The sequence below is a fragment of the Bubalus kerabau genome, chromosome 4 (genome assembly GCF_029407905.1).
Source record: "Bubalus kerabau isolate K-KA32 ecotype Philippines breed swamp buffalo chromosome 4, PCC_UOA_SB_1v2, whole genome shotgun sequence".
NCBI lineage: Eukaryota > Metazoa > Chordata > Mammalia > Artiodactyla > Bovidae > Bubalus > Bubalus kerabau.
In genome coordinates this window covers 100,228,612-100,246,943 of record NC_073627.1, presented here as the reverse complement: position 1 = coordinate 100,246,943, position 18,332 = coordinate 100,228,612, and the positions used below count along the sequence as shown (strand labels likewise).

The 18,332-nt window shown below is 34.5% G+C and overlaps 1 long non-coding RNA gene across 1 annotated transcript in view; it reads right to left on the bottom strand.

The window, feature by feature from the left end:
* Positions 1-887: 887 nt before the first annotated feature.
* The window catches only part of LOC129650014 (uncharacterized), a 73,943-nt gene continuing 56,498 nt past the window's right edge, over positions 888-18,332 (bottom strand). Inside the window, exon 3 of the long non-coding RNA XR_008713530.1 lies at positions 888-2,103. This is a non-coding gene — a long non-coding RNA (uncharacterized LOC129650014). The remainder of the gene's footprint in view (positions 2,104-18,332) is intronic.

Genomic DNA, 18,332 nt, shown 5'->3' with positions numbered 1-18,332 from the left:
TGGGTGGGAACATGGGCATTCAAAGGGAATGGGAGAACAGATGTAACACGAGGACTAGAGCTTGTTGGGAGGGCCACAGTGTTCAGAAGACCTTGGAGATGAAACTGGGCTAGGTATGCACACTCATAAAAATGAGTGAGCAGAGAGAATCAGGGCCCTGGTGAGGGAGGAGACCTGCAGTGTTTGGTGTCCCTGTCAAGAGGGACGGTTCTGCATGCATGGCCTTCAGAGCATCACTCAATGTCCTTACACCCACACTGGTGACCCACTGTGCAGTGGCCAGAAACCACAGGAGATTCTCTTTCTTCTCTAATATCCCACAGAACCCTCTACTGAGATTGTGATCACTGTGAAGAAGGGATAATTACAGAAATTCCATTATTGCAGAACTGAATATTAACTCCATATTAACTGAAGGGTTAATATGGAGCTGAAAGGCAATATTTAATAAGTAGCAATATACACTAGAGTTAGGATTTTTGCATGTAATTTTTCATTCTTTGATCACTAGCTATCTGTACTCTACTATATAGGGCTTTCCCAGTGACTCAGTGGTAAAATGAGTTTGCCTGCTAATGCAGGAGATGGAGGTTTGATCCTTGGGTTGGGAAGATCCCCTGGAGAAGGAAGTGGCAACCCACTCCAGTATTCTTGCCTGGGAAATCTCATGGACAGAGGAGCCTGGCGGGCATGGGGTTGCAAAAGAGTCAGACATGATTTAGTGACTAAACAACAAATGTACTGTATATGCTATTTGAAACTCTCTATTAACAGCATACTCTGGTCATTTCCCATAGTTTTCTTAGGGAAAGCTACTGTAACAAAAAGTATCCAAATATCTAAATAAACTGTGCCACTGATAGAGATACTAGTGGAAATTATAAGTAGGCATTTAAAAGTTTATTCATAATCCAAATAACTAATTTATAATAAGGGGGGCTTTAAATATTTATTGTAAGTAATTTGGGGAGGAATAGGAAATTCTACAGATACATCATATTCAATTATTTTACTGAAAAAATTTTTAAATTTTGATGCTTGAGAATGCTCATCAAACAAGTCTTCTGCATTAATGATAAATGAATAAACCATGTTCAAAGCCCCTCCTAAAAAAGAGAAATTTATAAAATCTAGTTCAGAGACATTTATAAATATAGCAATATACCATGTTTACATATTAATAATAAATATATCTAATATTATAAAAATACCAATGTTCCCCATATTATTTAATGGATTCAGTGCCCTCTAAGAAAAACTTATTTTTTGGTCAAACTTGGTCACACTCGACAAACAATTTTTAACATTTAAAGTGGTGAAAAGAGTCAACAAATTTATAAAATCCACATAGAAAGAGCTGAATAGATTAGTTACAAAGACAAGTGAGGAAAATCCTCATAAGTTTTTGAAAACGTAACCCAAAGTAAAATGTACCTAGGCATTCCTGCAGATTTTAAAAATTTGTCTTGAAGACAGACTTATTGAGCTTATGCTCATTTTCTTTCTATAACATATTTCTTATAGATTTACTATGTAAATTGGCAAGAACTGACAAACAGCATTTGTAGTCACAAGGTAAATTTCAACTAATAAGGAGTGATTTCAAATCTGATCAGAAAACCAAAAGATTCCTAAAAGAATCCATTCCTGGGATGCAAAATAAACAACACTTAAAACTCACAGAAAATAAATCTGCTGAGATCCAAAGACTAATCCCACCAGCTTGTTTGGAAAGACCCCTGCAATAAGGGGCTCAAATCTCTGTAAAGCACATTATTTCTGAATCAAGTCTTTCAAACTATGGCCGTGAGGAAGTCTTGAATGGATCTCAGTGGAACTGTCCAGTAGTTCTCTAACCTTTTCAGCTGCCCAAAGTATCACTGGACAGCCTGCTAATAAATAAATGCTAAGTTCACTAGTGGTCACTGTAGTAAGGGAAAACCCCATCTTTAGCAAGATCTTAGCAGTGATGAAGAAAGTGAATGTCAGATGTGGGATGTTTATATTATCTCAGGGTCTTTGCACAAGTAGTTCAAGGTAGAGCTTTCAGGGGACTGATTGGAGTTCTTCAAAATCTATGTCATAATACTTTCAGATTGGTACCTGGAACAAAGTGAAGATCTTGAATTAAATCTTGAACAGCTATCTCATAATATTGTTTAGTGTAAGTTTTCTGAAGCAAGCATACTGTTATTTATTGTTTTATAGTTTTATCTTCCCTGAGCAAATATTTCTTGGGAACAAACTAAGTCATGAGAATATATAGTCTCAACAATTTGTTCTGATAGCTATGTTTGATACGGTTAATTGGAGTTCTCATTCCAAAATACTGAAAAGAGTTGAACTATTATTGTTTCTAAACAATATTTCCACATGGTATAAATATAAGAATAATTGGATAAACTTTGCAGCATATTAATTGTAATAATTATAATTATGACAAATACATTTATAAACAATATTTTATTTGTTAGCTAATGATATATCATGTTTAGAAAAATATTATACAACTTATATTTTTTATTTTTCTTTCATAAGTCCTAGATGGAGGCAGAGCAAGCCTTTCTCATGTGAAAAATAATATACAGAGCTTAAGAGAAAACACTACAAACTCTCACAATAACTATAGAAATTTTATTTTAATCTTTGAAAAACTAGTTAATTTGCTTTGGGGGGTGAGTCTTAGAAACCTGGGAATTTGGTAGTTTAAAATTACCCCTTTCAAACTTTTTACTACTTAAAAATGTATTCATTAGGCAGAAATTACAAAGAATAAGTTATATCAGTGTTAGCCAGGTTTGAGGAAAACAGCCTCTCTCTCCAAGGTTGAGAAATACAAATCAGTACCAATTTTGTACACTTGAAGAAGTGAAGTGTTAGTTGGTCAGTCATGTCCAACTCTTTGCAATCCCATGGACTATAGCCCTTCAGGCTCTTCTGTCCATGGAATTCAATAGGCAAAAATACTGGAGTGGGTAGCCATTCCGTTCTCCAGGGGATCTTTCTGACCAGGGATCAGACTTGGGTCTCCTGCATTGTAGGCTGATTCTTTACCATCAGAGCCACCAGGGACTCTTAAAGAACATCAAATACTTTAAAATTCAACATATTTTATGAACTAGAAATTCCACATTCAGAAAAATAACTGGGCAAGTAAAAAGGTATAAATATTAGCTTTGGCTTTATAATATTAGTCCAACAGTGATAAGTGGATATAGAATAAATGTCTATCAATAGGAATTTGAATACACTATAGTCTGTTGATATAATGACATACTGTATGTTCATTAAACTGATATTGTAAAACAGTAATTTTGTTGTGAATAATTGCCCATAATATGGTATGAGAATAAAACCCAGTATTATTGTGTAATCTTATTGCTATGATCAAACTTTATGCATGTATTAAACACAAAGACTCAAAGTATAATCTCTAAATGATTAACAATAGCTTTTTCCTACTGGTGGAGCCTTTTGTTTTCTTCCTAATATGTATTTATATTATCTAAATTTTTGGATTGAGCAAGTATTAGTTTTATAATAAAAAAGACAAATTTTACATTAAGGTAGGAAACATTCATATGAGTTAACATTTAAAATGTACCACTTAGAAAAGCTCCATTTATGTTTCATGATTAAAATACTCCCTAGACTTACTGTGCAGCAGGTATAGACTTTTAGTCATGAAAGATAAAAAAGTTTTAGAGATCCGCTGTGCAACAATGTGCATGTGGTGAACAATACTATATTATACACTTAAAAATTTGTAAATAAGGTTGTTGTCATGTTATATGTTTTTTAAAAATCATAATAAAAATATCTCCTGGAATTTTGGAATAATTAAGCTTTCACCTATTATTTGATCAGGAATGATATCTAGCTGAAATCAGTTTTGGGGAGGGGAATTTTAATCTGGGATAGTAGCTAGGAAAGAAGAGGGAATAAAAATTAGAAAAAATATATAGGCTATAATATGGTGTGATTGGGACAGAAGTTACTTAGCAATAATCAAATGCAGACAGACTGTAACCCAAGACAGTTGTGTACTCTTAACTGCAACTAGCAAACTTCTCTCTGGGTAGGCTAAATATTAAAATAAATCATAAGTGTGGGGAGTTAACATGCAATCCACGTTTTAAATATATGACTAGCATTGGGATATTAAAGTCAAATTAATAATTTTATAGAATATATAATGTTAAACCAACTATACTTACCATTTTTTGATGAAGATTCATTTCTAAAAGTAATATCCACAGTTTCTTTAAGGTTTGGTATTCCATAAATTTCATGAAATATTAAATTTTTCATATTCAGCTTGACTAACAGTAGAATATTTTAATGAATAAACTTTACCTCTGACATAGTTTTTTTTTTGTTTTTTTCAGTACACTGACTTCACACTAGAAAAAGATAACTGGTCCACTGAAACTCATTTTTCACATTTTCACAAGAGAAGTGTTATTTACCATAATTGGTAATAAAATCCTACAAGGCAGCTCTAGAGTAACATTAAACTGACAGATTTGTAGTAATAGCAGTTTCGTTATAATCATCTCAACACATTTCTTCTAAAAGATGCCAATAATAAGGTATCTAGACAATCATCTGCTTTTACAACAGGTGTCAGAATATAGACGAATATTTATTGGGGGATATTTTAGAGCTAAATATATCACTAACCTAATTTCAAAAGTAAATTGCCTGTGGCGGATTCATTTTGATATTTGGCAAATCTAATACAGTTATGTAAAGTTTAAAAATAAAATAAAATAAAAAAAAAAAAAAAAGTAAATTGCCTTTATTGATTACACATTCATGATGATTAAATTCTCCTAGCAAATATACAATCATCTACTGAACACCAATGTGACAAAACAAAACTGCTTTAGAATACACCGTACCTATTGATTATTTCTGAAAAAATGTATTTTATGAAATTATGTTAATTTTGTCTTTCAATTTCTCCTAGTGTATTATTTAATCTTTCATTTCCTCTTTCAGAAACAAGACCTGGCAACTGTGTGTATTATGAAACAACTTGCCAGTTTTTACTAAATAGATTAGAGTTTCCTGACCTCAAACATGCAAATAAAACTTATTTCATTATGGCAACTGATGACAATTTTGTTCAATTATATTATGAAAGTATCTGTATTTTTTAGGATTAGATTTTAAGAACACTCAGAATATAAGTCTTAAAGTGCCTGATCTGAATCTATCACAAATACCACATTATTTTTGTGCCTGTTCTTAAAATACATTTGTTTTTCCTCTTTCTAGTAATGTAATATGCTGAGGTCAATTTTCCTTCTTATTAACAAACACAAGGGTGATTTTTATTTATTTTTTTTTTTAATTTTATTTTATTTTTAAACTTTACATAACTGTATTAGATTTGCCAAATATCAAAATTAATCCGCCACAGGTATACATGTGTTCCCCATCCTGAACCCTCCTCAAGGGTGATTTTTAATAACAAGAACTGTTAGTTTACATATGCAGAAGTATTAGAGTTCAGCTTATAAAAACTCTAAAAAGCATTTTTAATATGCTTTAAGATACAAAGATTTATTTTTCAAATATAAGAAGAAAGCTTGTTTTTGGCCAGAAGTTATATAAGGGGTGTCTTTTATTTTTATTGTATTTTATTTTTTAACTTTACAATATTGTATTGGTTTTGCCACATATCAACATGAATAAGGAAAGAAAATCTTGCCATATTTCACTAAGGAAAAAAGGGAAAAATTGCACTTGACATTTAGTGAAATAAAGAGAAAACCAAAATAAGAGCAACGACTTTCTGCACTAATACTTGTACCATAAATGCACTGTGTCCCTCCTCTCACACATCAGGACACTCCCCTTTCAGTAAACATCACCCTAAATACCATACAGAGTTGTTGCCTTTTTGGTTTCACTGGGAATAAATGACTCCACACAGTTACAACCAAAGAGCTCTTCTAGCTGGCAGCAATGTCCTCTGACAAAATTAGAAAGTTCAATTTGCAGATCCTACATTTTTACTCATATTTCTGCATATGGAAAATGTAACTAATGTAGAGAAAATTAAAGAGCACTCTGAATGGAATTATAGCAGAGGTCTTATTTTCTATAATTGAAGCAATTATGCCTCAGTGCCAGGCAATATTATTTGAAATTTTATTATTGAGATAGATGTGACATATATAAAAAACACAGCAGAGTACAACCTCCGGGATTACTGGAAAGAGCATGACCTCTGGAGTCAGATCAGAGTTTGAATCAAGCCCTACAAAATGGGTGACTTTGGATTAGTTACTTAACCTCAGAGAGTTTCAGTTCCTATACCTATAAAAATGGGTAAATAGTTGGTAAAATAGCAATATGTGGGATAGGTTGTAGCAATATGTGGTACCATGAGTATTAAGTGAGATAACATGAAAAGTGGTCCAAAACTTAGTGTGAGTGAGTGCTCAGACTGACTCTTTGCAATCCAAGGGACTGTAACCCACCGGGCTCCTCTGTCCATGGGATTTCCCAGGAAAGAATACTGGAGTGTGTTGCCATTTCCTACTCCAAAATCTTAAATCTCTTTTACACAGACACACATCTTCTTTAATGGACTGTAAAAATTAACGAGAATTAGATTTATAGCTGAAATCTTTATTGGGACATTTATTTTCCATTTTCTGCAACAGATAAATTCAGCACAACAAGTTAATCTGAATTAGTAATTAAGATTACTAGATAGTAATCACAGACTCATAATTGAGTCCATGTCTATTCAGGGCTTCCCTGATAGCTCAGCTGGTAAAGAACCTGCCTGCAATGCAGGAGACCCCAGTTCAATTCCTGGATGTGGAAGATCATCTAGAAAAGGGATAGGCTATCCACTCCAGTATGCTTGGGCTTTCCTGGTGGTTCAGACAGTAAAGAATCCACCTGCAATGTGGGAGACCTGGATTTTATCCCTGGGTTGGGAAGATTCCCTGGAGGAGGGCATGGCAACCCACTCCAGTATTCTTGCCTGGAGAATCCCCATGGACAGAGGAGCCTAGTGGGCTATTGTCATGGGGTCATAAAGAGTCAGACATAACTAAGTGACTAAGCACAGAACACCTATATCTATTCAGGTCATTGTTTTGATTTTTTTTTTTTAAAGATCATTTAACTAAATGGTTTCCTATCATTAAATATCATAGGATTTCTTTTATAACAGAAGCTGAGCTAGCCAAGCCACTTGTATCATTTATTAGCTTTCAAAAATTACTTAAAAAACCTTGGAAGATAATGACAATCTGAAAGAACTGACAGTTGGAGTCTTCCTAAGTAAGAATTTATTTAAGGTCAGCAGTGGATAAACAGATATAGAAAATAGACTTATGGACATGGGGAGAGGGGAGCAGAGGGTGAAATATATGGAAAGAGTAACATGGAAACTTACATTGACATATGTAAAATAGATAGCCAATGGGAATTTGCTGTATGGCTTAGGAAACTCAACAGGGGCTCTGTATCAATCTAGAGGGATGGGATGGGGAGGAAGATGGTAGGGAGGTTCAAAAGGGAGGGGATATATGTATACATATGGCTGATTTATGTAGAAGTTTGACAGAAAACAACAAAATTCTGTAAAGCAATTATCCTTCAATAAAAAGAAAAAAATCAACATTTAAAAACCTCAGATCATGGCATTCAGTTCCATCACTTCATTGCAAACAGAAGGTGAAAAGGTGGAAACAGTGACAGATTTTATTATCTTGGACTCCAAAATCACTGTGAACAGTGACTGCAATCATTAAATTAAAAGACTACTGCTTCTTAGGAGGAAAGTTTTGACAAATCTAGACAATGTATTAAAAAGCAGAGGCATCACTTTGCTGACAAAGGTCCATGTAGTCAAAGCTATGGTTTTTTCAGCAATCACGTATAGATGTGAGAGTTGGAAAACAAAGAAGGTTGAGTACCAAAGAATTGATGCTTTTGAATCATGGTATTGGAGAAGACTGCTGAGAGTCCCTTGGACTATAAGGAGATCAAGCCAGTCAATTCTAAAGGAAATAAACCCTGAATATTCACTGGAAGGACTGATGCTGAAGCTAAAGTTCCAGTACTTTGGCCACCTGATGCTAAGAGCCAACTCCTTAGAAAAGAACCTGATGCTGGGAAAGATTGAAGGCAGGAGAAGGGGGTGACAGAGGATGAGATGTTTGGATGGCATCATCAACTCAATGGATATGCTGCTGCTGCTGCTAAGTCACTTCAGTAGTATCCGACTCTGTACGACCCCATAGACAGCAGCCCACCAGGCTCCTTTGTCCCTGGGATTCTCCAGGCAAGAACACTGGAGTGGGTTGCCATTTCTTTCTCCAATGCATGAAAGAGAAAAGTGAAAGTGAAGTCGCTCAGTCGTGTCCGACTCTTGGCGACCCCATGGACTGTAGCCTACCAGGCTCCTCCATCCATGGGATTTTCCAGGGAAGAGTACTGAAGTGGGGTGCCATCACCTTCTCCACAATGGATTGAGTCGGAGTAAACTCTTGGAGATGGTGAAGGACAGAGGAGACTTGTGTGCTGCAATTCATGAGGTCACAAAGAGTTGGACACAACTTAGTGACTGAACATTAACAACAAATGCTTAGAGTATTGTTCAGTTCAGGGCTTGGATGAGTGTCTTGTGTAAAGTGCCCACCAATGTATCCCTTTAGAATTGCTTGTCTTAAACTTGCCCTTAGCAAGAGAGCATCTGTTTACATTAAGTATCATTAAAAATATTGCCATTAAACTTACTAAAATATTATTCTAGATACCATGCTCCACACTAGATGTCGTCCTCTTGAGGAGGACCCTCAGGAGAAATACATTATCTCTGCATCAAAACAGCTTTACAAATACAAATGGTAAAATCTTCTAGGTAAGATGAATAATCAAATATCTTCATGAACTTGGACTTGAGAAAGATTTATTAAACAGAATACAAAAAGCACTAACCAAAACAAAAGATTGATAAACCAAACATTAAAATTAAGAAATCATCTTCATCAAATTACAAGTTTAAAAACCCTGAAAGGGCAAGCCATAAAGACATAAAAGATATATACAAGGTATACAACAAACAAGTGTCACACACTCAGAATATATGAGTATATAAGAAACTTGCTGCTGCTGCTGCTAAGTCACTTCAGTCGTGACTGACTCTGTGCGACCCCATAGACGGCAGCCCACCAGGCTCCCCCATCCCTGGGATTCTCCAGGCAAGAACACTGGAGTGGGTTGCCATTTCCTTCTCCTATGCATGAAAGTGAAAAGTGAAAGGGAAGTTGCTCAGTTGTGTCCAACTCTTAGCAACCCCATGGACTGCAGCCTACCAGGCTCCTCCATCCATGGGATTTTCCAGGCAAAGTACTGAAGTGGGATGCCATTGCCTTCTCCGAAGAAACTTGCTAATCATTACCAAAAGTCAGACGAGCCAAAAGACAAATGTGAAAGGGAATTCAACAGCACTTTACAATAAAAGGAAATCCAGATGGCCACTGAGAAACAAAATATAATATAACCATACAATGAAATAATAATCGGTGATAAAAACAAATGAAGTACCAATACATGCTAAAATATGATGGACCTCAGAAACATCATGCTAAATGGAAGATTTGATCACAAAAGACAATTGGTATGATCGCATTAATATGAAAAGTCCAGTATAGGCAAATCCATAGAGTCAGAAAAATAGAATGAAGATTTTCTAGGGGTGGAACTATGGGGAAAAGGGTGGGTATACTGCTGATTTTATTTCAAGGGTAATGAAATGTTTGAAATCAAATAATGATAACGCTTGCATGACTTGTAAATATATTATGATGTGAATATATGGTTATATGACTTGTGAATATATTGAAAACTGTTGACTTGTATGTTTTAAATGGGTGAAGTTTTATTTAAATTATATCTCAACAAAATTATTAAAACATAGATGGAATAAATTTTTTAAAGTTATAATAAAATCAAATAAAACAGAAAAATAATGTGGTCCAGCAACATCAGTCATCATAAACTAAAATCATAATTATAAGGCAGAAATTGTTAGGTAGTCAGTGTAGGGTTAGAGCCTAGGTTCCTTTTCTAATTTCAATTTTAATTCTCTCACAAAAACATTTTACTCCATTAGCCCAAAGCTATATTTGCTGCCCCAGTTTCTAGGCATTCAGAGGAATGCCTCCCTGGTCTGGACGGTCATAAAACATCCAAACCCAGGACAAGACAATCATTAACTGCTGTCCAGTCTATCAAGGAGAAGAACTCCAGGAGGACCATTAGCTCTTAAACATACAGTTGGCCCCTATATAATGGTCTGGGGTCTTGAGAAAGGGTTGAGGGATGGTTCACAATGTCTGGAGAAACTAAGAAACTAAGGGATCCAAAAAAGCCATAACAATGGTAAACTGGACATTGCAATATGCAAATTTATTGGTCAAAAATGACATATATTAAAGTCATAAGCCAACCAAAATTGTGCAGATCAATAATAGTAAAGATATACAACTGATATAATCCCTGCCTTTTGGGGGCTCTTCACCCTATCTCAGTGTCCATGCTGAGAACTTTGAATTTCTATCCTTAAAATAAACTTTACTTGTGTGAATGTTTATTTTGCAAGTTTGTGGAATTTGTTCTTTGGCTCCATGAACAGAATTTGGTTTTCCTATTTCAATTACATACAATTACCAGTGTGAACTTTTATACACAGAGAGCGACTAACAAACTCTGGCAGTATCTACTAAAGTTGAACAGACGTATATTTTCTGACCAAACATTTCAACTCCTGGTATACAATCACTAGTAAGAGCTGACAATGGTAGAAAGTAACTAGAATTTAAAAGTAGGCCAGTACTTGTTTGTTAATTTGCTTGCTTTTATGAGAAATGAATTATTCACAAACTCAAAATGTAGGTCAACTGTGATGCTAGGTTGCCGCACTTCATACCGGAGGAAAAATATTGCAGCATGATGATATTCTCTTGCAAAAATTTAAAAAAAAAAAAAATATATATATATATATATAAGTAAATGTAAAATATGGAAAATATTTCTCACAGAATTTAGATTTCCTTTTATACCTAGCCTATACAAAATTCATAGTACAACCCTCATATTATTGTGCCTTCTATGTCCTAGGGCAGCAGCTGAAGCATATGACTAACAATGGTATTTCAAATCACTCAACCACTAGCCTTTAAAGGTAAATGAGATACTGAAACGTTGTATTACTTGATAATTATGACACTAGGCTTTATTGTAGTATCATGACAGAAATTCAGATTGAATGTCAACAGACAACAAAAAGCAGTTATAGGTCTGACTTGTGCTCACTTCTATGGACTACTGTCTAGCTAGGTCCCATCTCCCTCCCTTCTTGCCAGGAAGTCTGGTCAAAGCATCCAAAGGTTGTCATGATTTTTTTTTTGCCTATTCATCCTTTTCCTTTTTCTTTCTTTCTTTTTTTAAAAAAGAGACACAGATATAAAGAACAGACTTTTGGACACTGTGGGAGAAGGCAAGGGTGGGATGATTTGAGAGAATAGCATTGAAACATGTATATTAACATATGTGAAAGAGATCTCCAGTCCAGGTTTGATGCATGAGACAGGGCACTCAGGGCCTGTGCACTGGGATGATCCGAAGGATGGGATGGGAAGGGAGGTGGGAGGGGGGGTTCCGGATGGGGGATACATGTTCACCCATGGCTGATTCATGTCAAAGTATGGCAAAACCACTACAACATTGTAAAGTAATTAGCCTCCAATTAAAATAAGCAAATTAATTTTAAAAAACATTCTTTTTTTTATTTTAAAAAATTTTTAACTGGAGGATAATTGCTCTATAATGTGTTCATTTCTGCCTTACAACAGTGAAGATCAGCCATATGTGTGTGTGTGTGTGTGTGTGTGTGTGTGTGTGTCTATCCCTCATTCTTGGGTCTCCCTCCTTCCTACCTCCATCCCACCACTCCTCATCCTTTTCCAGATAATTACAAAATGGTTATCAGAATGTTGAGAATTTAAATTGTGTCCCATAGCCTCCTACTTATTACTAAAGAAATAGTCAAAGCATCTGAGGTACAAATGCACAAGCAGATGGTATGTGCCTTTCATTACTCAAAAGTAGGTTCTCTCTCACATTAATCTATTTGGTATGGCACTTTAGAACCTTCTGGAAAGTTATTTGATAATATATATCAATATAGTTAAAATAACCATAGTCTGTGACCTATTATCCATAGGGAGATTCTATCCTCATCTAAGAATATGAAATGTACCCAAATGAAGAAAAAGGCATTCATCATAAGTATTATTTATAAAAATACAAAATTGTACTAAAATTTGAAAAAAATGGTAAAAAGCAAAATTAAATAACTAAGGGAGGCACTACTTAGAGCCAATTAAACTAAATTTTCAAAAATGTCTTATGATATAAAGAAAAAATACAGGGCATAGACTATTTTTTAATTGGAGGATAATTGCCTTACAATGTTTCATTGGTTTCTGCCACACAAAAATGCAAATCAACCATAATTATATGTATATATATATATTTTTTTATATATACTATAGATATCTATATATTCTCTCCCTCACTCTTGAGCCTCCCTCCCTCCTCTCATCCCACCCCCAGGACATGGAATTATAAATAACTGTACCATGTCTATCTCTCTCTATATATATATACAAACACACACACACACATATACTATATGTAAATATATAATCGGGACACAGAATGCTGACCACTATTTCAGGAAACAAAGGATGTTGAGGCCATTAAGTTATCTGCCACTGTAGCCACCCATAATAGTACATACTTAGGGGATTCAGGATGGAAAGGAACATGATATTTGCCCTAGATACCTAAGGTATATATCAAAGGGATATTTCACTAAGCCCAGATTCTTGCATGTTCATATACATTTTTTTTTTCTTTAAGATAAATCTCTTTGCTCAGCTACTTGGTTTATTTCTGCAAAACTCCTATATATCCTGCCTCTTCCCTTATCTCTTCAGAACAGTCTCTCAGGGCTATCCAAGGGCTTAATTCCTTACTAAGTCTGATGAATAAAATATAATTCTCAACTTTAGGTTGTACATTTATTTTTTTAGTAATAATGACATTTTATTAAAAACAAGGTAAGGGAGTAATAAAGAATATTGTATATAACAATTGACTGGTTCTTTTTATTCTTAGATTTCAAAAGGTCTAAATTAAATAGTTGAAAGATGTAAATAAGAAAAAATGGGGAAAATAATAATGAAAGTGTGATCATTGTTGTCTCTAATGATTTGCATTAGTTTCTCATTAGTTACAGTTTCTCATTAGCTATAGGATAAAAATTCAACTACTTTTCATGGGATACAAGGTCCTTATTGTTGCTGTAGTGTCACTATTAGGACTTTTTCAGTTTAATTCATGCTATGACTGATCTTAATGTTAAGCTATATGCTAATCGTTCTTCCTTAAAACTCACTTTTCCTTTCTAGCTCCCCAAACTCTTACTTATTTTTATGTTCTACTCTATACAATTTTCCAGTATTAGAATGTGCTATATTTGAATTATGCTTTTATTTTATTGAATCCAATGTCATAGCACATCTCTAGCTTTGTGCTATACATGAATATGATTAGAATATGTCAGGGAGCTGAACCATATGATCTTAGGAACTTCTCCTGGCAATATGGTTCCATTCCAGAAGTATTCATCTCTTCCAAGGTTAAGTCACTTTTTCAAGAGAAATATGGCTCAGCCAAAGATTTTCTAAGCAAACCATTTTCACAGCCATGCATATGAGGAAAGTATTGGCTAAAATATTAAATATAATTATTGATATTTTTGCATATATTTTATATTTAAGATCTTAGCCTTCTGTACACAGCAGAAACTATTAGAAATAAATTCTGTGCACAATTTGTGCACAAAAATTAAAATTTATTTATCATCAAATTTTTACCAAAATTTGTTTGATGTTTTAGTTAATGCCATATTAAGGGAAAGTATATTTACTTTCTTTCATAATAATGGTTCAATACTTTTAATTCTATCTTAAGATTTACAAATTCTAGTAAGTATATAGAGACAGTAGTAAACTAGCAATAATATGAAAAAAAATGTTCATTGCAATATTGAAAGTCTGGAGAAGGTTGACATTTCCAATCTGAAACAAGATTAGTTTCTAGTTAACTAGTAATTCTGTATGAGAGATTCGAGAAAGACTTAAACACAGTAATTATTCCTGTCCTTAGTGAAAACAAGTGTGGAATACAGTGACTACTAGTGATAAAAATAATACTTAACAATCAATAATAGTTATTGGAAAACAATGAATTGCTGAATTTCCTTTTTTTGCTTTTCCATTAATTACTGAGTGGCAAATCAAATCTATTTTCTAACCATAACATATACATGAGGATTTTAAATTTATTTAATGAAAAAACTGCTTTACTAAGATTAATTATCTAATACCATAGAAAACTAAATTAATGCAGTTACATTAGCATTGGGGGCTTCTTGAGTATTAAATCCTTTGCTTGATACTTAAAATCCACTGTATACTTAATCTTTGGAACAACCCTAATGGGTTGATATTATTATCTTCCTTTTAAATTGAGAAAACAAACTTAGAAGATAAACTTGGTGGCCCATATTGACCCAACAGGAAAGTGGAAAAGACCATCTTTGAGCCATGGTATATGTGTCTCGAAACACTATCCTCTCAGGGAAAAAGAGACTCAATATGGATTTTGAATTACTTTTAAATGCAACATATTTACATAGTAATTTCCTTCACTATATACATAAATGACGTATCTACGCTTACTCTGTCATGTTTATGTAATGCACCCTTTTCCTCTAAAATAATGGCAGTGTGTGGTTTGCATTAATGTTTCTGGGATCATAGGTCTGTTTGTTTTACTGTTGTTTTTGTTTTGTTTTTGGTGGCAAATGAAGGAGGGGATGAGTTTCACACCCATCTCAGTGTATGTCACTGGTTAGCATAAGGAATGCACTGCAGATTTTATGAAATTGTTTATTTTAAAGTAATAAATGAATGAAAATTTACTATAAGAAAAAAATCATTCTCCTTAATTCCTGAAGCAAATCCTTCTCATTATAGAAGTCACTTATTTTTAGAAGAAATAGATCATAAGGATTAGGCTATTTTTCTTGCATTAGAAGAAGAGTTAGACAATTTTTGTCAATGTTCCAGGCTGTTAACTTGGATTTCACATACTAAAAGATGAAAATTCTATTTATTAGAAAAGCATTTAATTGTAAAACATTGGTTAGTTGAATTATATTTCATTAAATTCTATCCAATTTTCTTTTGGTATAGTCAGTAGTCTGTTGTCTGAAGAGTTATCAAAGAGACTGGCATGTCCTGGCATTTTGAAACTTGAAATTTAATAAGATAAATAAAAGTGTTGCTCTAATTTCTCACTTACAGGTTTCTCAGATGTAGATTTTTAAAATTATTTTTATTTATTCCTCCACTTTATTTACTAAATCAAACAATAATTAAGCTACTATCAAAGCAAAATATCTTATTGCTAACAAGTACCTAGCATAAGGCTAGTTTATATAACATTTGCGTTTTTTTAGGGAGGAGTGTACTTATTCCTCAAAAAGATACACCATTGTAGCAGTTTGTGATCCTAAGTGTGAAGATTTCAGAGACTTGCAGTACTCTTGACTTACATGATTTCTATTAAAATTTTACTTTGAACTTACAGAAGCATTTCTTATACCTCACCAATCACCTCCTAAAATCTAATATTATTTAATCAGTGATCAGTATTCCAAGTTGAAGATAAGGACAGAGAGAGAGGGAGGACAGCCATTCCTGAAGTTCCTTCTGCTTTGACCAGGGATCAGGAGTTTTGCCCTACGTGTGTGCCCAAAATTCATTTGTTTTGAGCCAATTACCTTTTTGTTCCATTAAACAATTCCTTTTAAATGATAATTATTGATATTGACAGGTAATCTGATGTAATATTTTGATTTATAAGAAATATAAATGACAAAATATATATTTCTCGTATTTTTGGTCTTTGTCCATGGATCCTGGCTCACAGCTCCCCAAACCCTTGGGATTTCCTGATTGATAAGAGCAATGTGATCACCTTTTATCAAATATTTGGTCTCTTGTGTTCATGTCCTGAAACTGCTTCAGAGCCATAAAAGTGAAATGGGTGTTTTGTTATTCATAACGTCCCTTTCTATCAAAACTGGGATTTTGTTAAAAAATTGACTTTTCTTAAGCTCCTATACATGTTTGCCCTGCATTGGAAGGTGGATTCTTTACTATTGTACCACCTGGGAAGCACCTAAGGATGGGGCTGGTTGTCAGAAGAAGCAACCATATACTGAGGATTGGAACTTTCCGACCCACCCCTGATATCCAGAGAGGGGAAAGGGGCTGGAGGTTGAATCTATCACCAATGGCCAATTATTAATCAAACATGTCATGTAATAAAGCATTCATAAAAACCCAAAGGATGTGTTTGGGAGTCTCTGGAGGTATTGGAAGGGTGGCACATTCAGAAAGGACATGGAAACTCCATGCCCTTGCCTGATGCACCTGTTCCTGAGTTATATCTGTAACTGCAACTCTGTCCATAACATGATAGTATCCAGATACATCCTGTCTTGCAGATACAGAGTCAAAACCACAAGTCATGTAACCTGGGCATGTTTAAAGTTAAACCAGTCACAGAATAAGCAAACCAGAACATGACAGAGGGCTTAATTCCAGAACCCTTTCAGAAATGGGTCCATTTGTAATTTGTAATTAAATGGGTCCATTGTCCATGAAGATTCACACTTGAACCCACCATTCCATAACTTATAAATGGTCAAATTTAAAGCCCTCCAACTGAAACCTGCCCTGCCAGCATTTCTGCATATCAGTCTGTCCTCTCGAACTCATAAAAGCTTGACCAATACCAGGTGGAGGAGGCAGATTTGAACCCTGCCATCTGTCTCCTTGTCAGTGGACCTGGCAATAAAGCTCTTATTATTATTATTTTTTTCCTCTCAAAGGCCAGTACAATAGGATTAATTTCTTTGCACATCAGGCTACAAGCCCTTGCTAGGTGACAGCATTTTATAATAAAGTAGTAATCTAGAAAGTAAAATATTTCCCTGGATGAGCCATACTAGCATACTAATCAAGCCCACAGAGGGGTTCATGAGAAACTCTGAACCTCAGAATCACAGGAACAACCTGAACTTGGCACTGGAGTCTGAAGTGTAGAGTTGCGGGGGTGGGGGTGGATAGCAACCTTAGGGACTGGGCCCTTAACCTGTGCAATCTGATGCTCTTTCCAGGTAGATAGTGTCAGAATTGAGTTAAATTGTAGGACACCTTTTTGGCATTTGGGGAATTAGTTTATGGTGTGGAAAAGACACAAATACACCACTGAAATTGAGTTCATAATCGCGAAGACCTATGGCGAATGATTATTTTAAAATAAATACATTTTCTCGACCTGTGCATCCATGCTTTTTCTGATTTTGGATGTAGAAAACAAACATATGGTTACTAAGATGGAAAGGGGCATAGGGGAAATGATAAAGTGGGAGACTGATATATACACATTACTATATATAAAATAAATAACTAATAGGGGCCTACTGCATAGCTCAGGGAACTCTACTGAATACTCTGTAATGACCTATATGCTAATTGAGTCTAAAAAAGAGTGAATACATGTGTATGTATAACTGATTCACTTTGCTCTCTACCTGAAACTAACACAACATTGTAAACCAACTATATTTCAATACAATTTAATTTACAAATAAAATAAGTATATATATATATCCTTAATCATTCCTTTAAATTAGTTTTAATATTTATTCATCTAATCATTTTTTAAGTATTGTAAGAGGAATAAAGATGGAACTTAATGCAAGAATTTTGAGGAACTTAAACAATATCTAAAGAATGGTGGAGGACAGAACTACACGCTGAGAACCCAAACTGGTCTGAACCAGAAGTTTGATGATTGAGATTCCTGGAATACTGCCCTGTTAACTTACCATCAACCAATCAGAAGAATGTCATGCTCCCTGAAGCCCTCAACCAAAATGTCACATTTAAAAACTGTATGCGAGATAGCAAAAGAGACACAAATGTATAGAACAGTCTTTTGGACTCTGTGGGAGAGGGAGGGGGGGATGATTTGGGAGAATGGCATTAAAACATGTATAATATCATATAAGAAACAAATCGCCAGTCTAGGTTCAATGCAGGATACAGGAAGCTTGGGGCTGGTGCACTGGGATGACCCAGAGGAAT